This window comes from Nelusetta ayraudi, unplaced genomic scaffold (genome assembly GCF_046127955.1).
Source record: "Nelusetta ayraudi isolate G7.1 ecotype Tasmania unplaced genomic scaffold, CSIRO-AGI_Nayr_v1 ptg000135l, whole genome shotgun sequence".
NCBI classification, from domain to species: Eukaryota; Metazoa; Chordata; class Actinopteri; order Tetraodontiformes; family Monacanthidae; genus Nelusetta; species Nelusetta ayraudi.
The window spans coordinates 21,640,001-21,645,841 of record NW_027466185.1 but is presented as its reverse complement, the minus strand read 5'-3'; the positions used below and the strand labels follow the sequence as shown (position 1 = coordinate 21,645,841).

The 5,841-nt window shown below is 45.9% G+C and overlaps 1 protein-coding gene across 1 annotated transcript in view; it reads left to right on the top strand.

Moving 5' to 3' along the window:
* The first annotated feature begins 247 nt into the window (after nucleotides 1-247).
* pou2f2a (POU class 2 homeobox 2a) overlaps nucleotides 248-5,841 on the top strand; it is a 72,553-nt gene continuing 66,959 nt past the window's right edge. Inside the window, exons 1-2 of the mRNA XM_076011308.1 lie at nucleotides 248-357; nucleotides 4,658-4,729. The gene's annotated coding sequence lies outside the window, so the exon portion shown is untranslated. The remainder of the gene's footprint in view (nucleotides 358-4,657; nucleotides 4,730-5,841) is intronic.

Below are 5,841 nucleotides of genomic sequence, written 5' to 3'. Positions count from 1 at the left end.
TATTTCTAACAAGCGAACTTGCATTAATAATAAAGAAATTTATTTACACTGGATTTACACTGGTTTAGGCACAAACACCTTTCACTTCATTATTCTGCAGTTGTTCTCATATTTTCATCGGGTCTCCCTCTCGTTTCCTTCCTGCTGGAGCGGCCTCGGTCGCATTAACGCCACAACAGTGTCACCGCGGATGTGATGTGACGAATCTGACGTCAAGGTTCTCACCCGATATCCTTCTGGTGTTCGCAGCAAATAACGGCAATGAAAGGATGGCGCCAGACGGCAGCAGCCTCCACCCTCGTCTCCCTCCGAGTCCTTGCTCACCCATCTCGTCATCGCCGAGGTTCAAAGATGAAGGTGAGTGGGCTGGAGGGAGGGAGGGAGGGAGGGGCGAGGACAGTAGGGCGGGATGAAAGCAGGGTGGTGGTGGTGGTGGTGGAAGTAAGCCTGGCCCAGCGCTTGTGTTTCCAGCCCTCCACCCTCACCACACCCCCTCCCCCCTCCCCTCCCAAAAACACACTTTTCCTTCTCGCAGCTCTCTTTCACCCCATAATCCCTCTGCTACTCCACTGCATATGTTTCCTAATCCGGAGTGTGTGGGAGGCCCATGAACCCTTCCTCCAGCCGCTGTGCCGCCACCACCTCCTCCTCCTCCTCCTCCTCCTCCTCCTCCTGCTCCTCCTCCTCCACTCGCCTTTCTCTTGGGTGGCTGTAATGCTTTTAGTTTTTCTCTGTGTGGCTCCTGTCATTAGCAGTGTTATTCCGCCCCCCCCCCCCCCCCCTTCACTCGATTCTGATTTTTGCAGCTTCTTCAAAGTCTTTTAGTTTTGTGGAATCACTTTCACTGTCATGGATTCACGTTCACTTCTTTTAGTCAGCGAAAATGAAATATCAGACAGACTGTGAGTTGTCCAACTTGACGCTTTCATCTCAAACTTGTTCAGCGTCACTTACACAAAGGCGACATTTCTATTTTTTTGTATCTGGATATATATTGCTGATGCAACCTCTCCTCTTCCCTGGTTTCTTCGTGGCTCATCCCCCCCGCCCCACTTCTGCCAGCTGTCTCATAATATCTCTCAGGTGATTTTGTCTGTTTCGTTTTTTTTCCCTTCTCTCTCATTTCAGCTTCTCTTTGTAACACGCACGCGCACACGCGCACACACACACAAGAACACGCACACACACAAGAACACGCACACACACACCCAAGAACACACAGGTCTTTTTGTCCTGCTTGTTCTCTTGCTTTAGCCCATTACTGAATAGTATTCCTGGAGCCTTTTGTGGAACCCTGTATAGGCACATGCCAAGTCAAGTTATTTCAGAGCGGTTTCAATGGAATTACCCCCCAAAATAATCTCCTTTTGGCTCCCTCCGAAAATGTAGAAAAGGACAGAAGAATGGGGGAGAATAATGTAAAATGAACCAGCGCCCTTGACACAAAATAAGCCTGCAGTTCCACACAGGACAAACAGGAGAATATCAAAAGATCAGAGTCTACATGGCAAAGAAGCACCAAAGAGTCTGGATATGAATTGTGTATAAAAACACTGAGGCAGTGCAGAGTAAGGCCACCTAAACTCAGCTTAGCCTGCTTTCTGTGAGGAGAATGGAGACGACTCACCTTTTTATTTTTTTTTAAAGCGGCCGGCCTCTGTGTTATGGCTCATAAAACTGGGGGTAGTTTTATACTTGTATCGCTGCTTCTTAAATGTAAAGCTCTAAGCAACTATAATATTACTCAAAAGCACAAACAAAGCCTTAGTTTCCTTGACTCACATTACTGGTGCGACAGAGTTCAAGTTCGCAGCCATGTGCTGAGGTCTACGAATGAAGCACAACAATGGCTGTTTTAATATCAATTATCCCTGCATGACTCGTGGCACATGAGGATCAGTGCTCATGTTGTGAATATCCCAAAATACAATGTGATTCAGGTGAAAGATATTTTCAGATCAATATTGAAAAACACAGTTTTCTTCCATTTAGTTTATTTGTGCCTGCCCAAGGGAATAGGATCAATCTAAGGTATGCAACATTAACTTCGGTCATACACAAGCTGCTTCTAAGAAAACCAAATACTACCATGGTTGTTTTAAAAATTCCCCTTTGAGTGAAAATTATGTGATGTTGGTTGGACCAGCAGTCCCCAACCTTTTTAGCACCACCGCCCGGTTTAATGTGAGACAATATTTTCACGGACCGGCATGAACGCGCGATCGTTGGCGGGGATGAGGGCGTGGAGGAGATGGCGATCGACAGTCATGTTGCTCACTAGCTTGCTAGCTTGTGGGTTTAATCTCGCGGTAACGTATCAGGTGACCGAGACAAGCGCCTTGACATGTGTCAAGAGTTGAGCGTTAGATGGACGTAACGGAGAGAATCCGGTAATTTTTCAAAATAAAATTGTTCACTCAGATAATGAATGAAACGGGATTCATTTAACAGAAGTTAATTGTTCTTTCTGTCCGGCCCGGTACCAAATGACCCACGGACCGGCACCGGTCCGCGGCCCGGTGGTTTGGTACCACTGGGTTGGACAACAAAAGCAATTTAAAAACTAACGTTTGGATTTTTCTTTTTTTGCATTCTCTGGAACAAGCTGTGCGTTTTAGAGCAGATAAATCATTTGTGAACTAATGGCTCGGGCTCTTTAAATGCCTCTGTAGCAGTCCCCTGCAGTCAAACCACCCAGAGCCTCGACTGGTGTGCAGAGTTTCCATTATTTAACCAAGCTCCACTCCACACAGCACTGTGAAAGCCGCATTAGAAGATACGCAACGCTACACAAACGTGCGCTCACAAATATTTTGCAAATGGAATAAAATCACAACTCTAAAATGCTTACGCATCTGATCAAATCAAACATACCTTGCTGTGCTCTCCAAGGAATGCAAACATTAAACATCCAATCCTTCCTTCAGTCTGGACAACCGGCAAAATGACGATGCGCAACAATGTGCGAATTGCGTGTAAGGCAACAACAAACCAGCAGACCGGAGCGAGGTATTGTTCATCTGCCGGCTGCCTTGAAAGCTGTGAACTACGGGGCTACCAGGACAAACTTCAGAAGCGGTGAATAGTTTTCATACAGGTCACTCCAAAAAAAATAACCAAAAACAGAAAGCAAAAACACATAAAAAACTTAAGACATTCCAGATGTAATGAAATAAATTATACACATTATGCCCATAAATCGTCCCCTTTTACTATTTAGTTTAAATAAACTTCAACACAAATCTTGCCTCAATCTGTGTGGTCCTTCACAGCCTCCAACCACTAACCAACGCAAAACAATCTCATGTATAACTACGTGTGATTCGCATGCGTACACGCACACAGACACACACTCCCACGCCCACGTGTGCGAGTGTGTGTCGGTGCCAAGTGTCATATCAATAGGTTAATAGCTCCAGTGTCAGATTCAGTAACTCTCTGATTAGTTGACAGTTCACTAATCCACACACCATCCTGAGTTATTGGGCCGCCCCCATTGATTTCCAGGCTGCCAGCCAAGCCAGGAGGAACTCTGGGGTCGTATGAGAGCCTGCCGCTATTGATTGGCCCCAGATCAACCCCACCACCACCTTCCCATAACACACGCACGCACACACCAAATCCAACTGTGGTCCTCTGGCACATAGCGCAGCTTCCTCCTACATTTCTATGGCTCTCTGCTCGCTATTTATCCGTCTTATCTCTCTGTCCGAGTGTACCACTGGGTGTCGTGTTGCCATGTCATCTCCGTCAGTCAATGTTTTTTTTTTTTTTTTTTTTTTTTTCCAAGAGTGAAATATTTTTATTGACAGATTTTTATGAGTTGGTTGAAGGCCCCTGACACAGCCGCGGCAATCCCCGCCGAGCCGCTCCCCACGCCCGTCGATACTTTCATGCGTGTTCACATCTCTGTCGGAGCTTCAAAGCCCGAACCCTTCGCGGAATATCTTCCAACACCTCCTGGTCTGTGGGCTAAGGAATGGGCCGGGTGCAAATTTTTGGAGAGTTTGATGTATACCTTCTTGATGTTTTCTGAAATCATATAATAAGGATTCAGGAGCTTGATCAGCATTTAAAAATAAAAAAAAAATAAAATAAAAAAAGGGTTAAAATCAGCCAAACAGAAGAAAGCTCTGAAACAAACTGAACTGCTTTGGAACGCAGTGCACCTTTGTGTTGATGCCCCATTAACATCTGTACACACAAATAAATGGCAGTTCTTGCAGACAGATAATAACGGCCACGACTAAGCGAACGTACAAGGTTGGCTTCTCACCTGGACGAGCCACAACAAAAGGTTCATAATTTGAGCGGACGCTGGCTCAGTTGGGAGAAAGAGCTCCATTAGAACCAGTTCAGTAGAGCAAAATTGAGGACATTAGTTCAGCTAAAGAGAGACTAATGCTGAAGACTAAGGCAGAAGGCCAAAGTGGTTCCGTGTCCTTGATGGACTGCCTCCTTGTGGCTGGAATTGAAAGGCTGCCTTTAGAAGCAGCCAATGTGAAAACTGATGATTACCCCAAACTCATTTTCAGTCAAAAGCGGCAAAGGATTCCCGACGCGGCCAAATCCGTTTTCCTTTTTCTTCATATCTGTACTTTGTTGTCAGGATTTAATTTCCCTGCTCTAATATGTTCTTTCTGGGCCATCCTTTCAGATTACGGCGAGCGTCTTGATCTCCACCGTGAGCCCCGATCGATCCGACACAACTTCCCGGGCAGTTGACAAGGTAACCGCATTTAATTCTGTCTCTCCATAACCACGCTGGCTGTTGTCTCCCTCCCGAAATCCCTGCTATTATTTCAGCCCTCTCTTTCTTCCTCCGTCCCTCCTCTGCTCCCTCTATCTCTCCCTCCCCGGCCTCTGTGTAAGCAGTGGGGTGGGGAGGGCGAGCAGGCGGGTGGAGCGGGGGGATGGGGGGGGGGGGTTGTTAAACATTTTTCTTCCTGCTTAATTGTTTTGACTTGTGCCATCGGCATCCCGATTAGGCCCCATTGATTTCCCACCGCTAAGTGCATTGATTTCTACATTTCTCATTGATCCCCGCTTCTAAATCTACCCACACACACTGTGTCTGTCTCGCTCAATCTCTCCGCGAACATCGCGCAGGCCAAGCATGAGCAAGTGTTCGCGCGTGCGCGCGTCTTGTGTGTGTGTGTGTGTGTGTGTGTGTGTGTGTGTGTGTGTGTGTGTGTGTGTGTGTGTGTGTGTGTGTGTGTGTGACTGAGTGAGTAAGTGGAAGATCGAGATGGAGGCAGGTGGAGAGTAAATATAGAGAATCGGCAAAAGATGCTGGTGTGGGAGTTGAGTCAATGGTGTGTGTGTGTTGCAGCAAAAGTATTATAAGAATAAATAATGAATCAATGAAATGTCCTACTTAAGAGGTGTATGTTTATGTGCGCATGTGTAAGTACAGTATGTGTGTGTTTGCGTATCTCGTCTGTATCTTCCTCTTTACATTTACCAACCTCATGCCTTCAATGCAATTATGTTTATCAAAAATAGCCTTTTGGATCAGACGAACTCAAAATAATTTACCTGTGATGAAATGCATACACATTCAATTTTTGCAGTTATACTATTATTATTATTTTTAATTAAACTGTGGTTCAAAGCAGTTTCACAATCCGCAAAATCAAATCTCCTTCTACGTCAACTGTTTGTGTTGTGTGTTGCAACGATGTCGCTACCATTTTGTTTACACGTACACACACACACACACACACACACAGCACACACACATACACACAGCACACACCTTTCCCTCTTGATCTTATTCCATGGTGTCCAGAAGAGCTCGGTTTGATCCTCTCAGTGTTTAAGGCTCTCACGCCTCCCTCC